The sequence below is a fragment of the Pinus tabuliformis genome, chromosome 1_1 (genome assembly GCF_031772625.1).
Source record: "Pinus tabuliformis cultivar Carrire ecotype Pingquan chromosome 1_1, CPIR1, whole genome shotgun sequence".
Classification (NCBI taxonomy): Eukaryota; Viridiplantae; Streptophyta; class Pinopsida; order Pinales; family Pinaceae; genus Pinus; species Pinus tabuliformis.
Genome location: NC_142297.1, coordinates 65,453,402 through 65,456,056, shown reverse-complemented (window position 1 = coordinate 65,456,056; position 2,655 = coordinate 65,453,402).

Below are 2,655 nucleotides of genomic sequence, written 5' to 3'. Positions count from 1 at the left end.
AAAGAAAACAAGGAATACACAGTTCTTGATGGGATCACTGAAAAAGCAAAGGTACCTGAAAATAATAATAATCAACAACCACAACAACATCAACCACCACAACAGCAACAGGCACCCCAAACACCTGAAAGTGGTGTTAGAATATCTACCAGGACAAGTATACCCCCTGAACGATACTCTCCTTCATTATATTATTTATTGTTGATTGATTCTGGTGAACCCGAATGTTATGAAGAAGCAATGCAGGTTGAAAGCAGGAAGAAGTGGGAGCTAGCCATGGAAGAAGAGATGGACTCCTTAATGCATAACTAGACTTGGGACTTAGTCAGGTTGCCTGCAGGTAAAACTACATTACAAAATAAATGGGTTTACAGGCTGAAGGAAGAAGATGGAGGAAAACAAAGGTACAAAGCTAGAGTTGTGGTGAAGGGGTTTGCACAAAAGAAAGGTATTGATTTTGATGAAATATTTCTTCCTGTCACTAAAATGACTTCAATCAGAACTATTTTAAGTCTAGTAGTAGTTGAAGATTTGCATCTTAAGCAGTTAGATGTAAGGACAACCTTTCTTCATGGGGATTTGGAGGAAGAGATATATATGCAACAACCACAAGGATATGAGGTAAAAGGGAAGGAGAAACTAGTGTGCAAGTTGAAGAAGAGCTTGTATGGCTTAAAACAAGCTCCAAGGTAGTGGTATCTAAAATTTGACAAGTTTATGTCTGAACAAGGTTATACTAGATGTCACTCTGATCATTGTGTTTATCTGAAAAGGAAAAATGATGGAAGATATATTATATTGTTATTTTATGTAGATGACATGCTTGTTGCAGGGTCTAACATGCAGGAAATAAATGTGCTCAAAAGAAAATTGGCAAATTCATTTGCAATGAAGGATTTGGGAGCTGCAAAACAAATCCTTGGTATGAGAATAACTAGAGACAGGAAAAATCGCAAATTAACATTGTCTCAGAATGAGTACATACAAAAGGTGTTGAAAAGATTTAATATGCACAATGCAAAACCAGTTAGTACACCTTTTGCTAGCCAATTCAAACTTAGTAAGGAGATGTGCCCAAAGACCCAAGAAGACATGGATTGTATGTCTAAAGTTCCATATGCATCAGCAATTAGAAGCTTAATGTATGGATTCTCAGATATTTGAGAGGTACCACAAATAAAGCATTATGCTTTGGTGGTTCAAACATTTCTCTACACGGATATGTTGATGCAGATATGGCAGGTGACAGAGATAACAGGAGGAGCACTACAGGATATGTATTTACTGTAGGTGGAACAACTGTCAATTGGGTTTCAAAAATCCAAAGTTTTGTTGCACTTTCAACAACAGAAGCAGATTATGTTGCTGCTACAGAGGCTAGTAAAGAAATGAATTGGTTTCAAAGGTTTATGGATGAATTGGGTAAGAAGCATGATATGGTCACGTTATACAATGATAGCCAAAGTGCCATTCATCTTGCAAAGAACTCAACATTTCATTCTAGGACTAAACACATACAGCTTAAGTACCATTTCATACGATCAGTGTTGGAAGATGGAGATTTGAAGCTAGAAAAGATACACACTAGCCAGAATCCTGCAGATTTGCTAACAAAAGTTGTAACCAGGGAGAAACTGAGAATATGCTCAGTTTAAATTGGCCTTCAAGGATGATAATGAAGATGAGAAACAACCAGGTTCAAAAAGGAGTCATTGTCGAGGAAATGAAGCAGCGATGGAGTTGCTACAATCATTCTCCAAGTGGGAGATTGTTGGATGTGGAGCATGATTATCATCCTAATTTAGAGGTCTTTGTTTCAGCTGGATGTATACCCCAGTAAGATTATACACCCCTCCATGTAGGGGGGTGCGAGGGGGACTTGTCCCCCCCTGCGGGGGTTCGGGCGCCGGGGGGGGGGGGGGGGCATCCCCCTGACTGGGGGGTTCGGGGGCCAGCGATCCCCTAGAGGGGGTTTCGAGGGCAGTGCCCCCGAACCTAAAAATAGATGTAAAATTTCCTTGTAAAAGTATAACAATTTCTAGTCAATCTGGGCTATTCATTAGGCGGATGATCTAACGGTAGAATTTATGTTTAGTTTAGGGTTTTTTTCCATAGAAGGCAACCCCTCTCTTTGTATGAGGGTATTCTATTGAGGCTGTGGAATATATGTGTATTCTCAAAGCGAGAAACAGATAGGTGAGACTCTGAGAGGAAACAAAGGATATTACAACGGATCTAATGTAGGTTGCGTCTCTTCATTTTGCTGGATAATAGAAAGAAAGGACTAGCTATTCGAGGTGGACGTAGCCCAAACTGGGTGAACCACGTATATTTGTGTCTCTCTGGTTTTATGTGTTTGTGTTTTTCTGCATATTATATGTCTTGCATTTCTCTGTCATATATAATATTTTTCTAACACCAATCTGAGATGATAGACTGTGGGATCCTAAAGTGTACCCACACTCATTCAAGGAAGAGTTTAATAGTGGCTTCTGCTATGATATTCTTCTAGCAGGCACCATAATGGCCATCTTCGAGTATCTATCGATGAACAAAAAACACAGTCGTTTCCATGCTTAATAGGTCGACTAGGGGTAGGCAACGAAGTATAGAGGCCTTGCTTCTTTATGGTTGGTTTGGAAATGGCGCATGGAG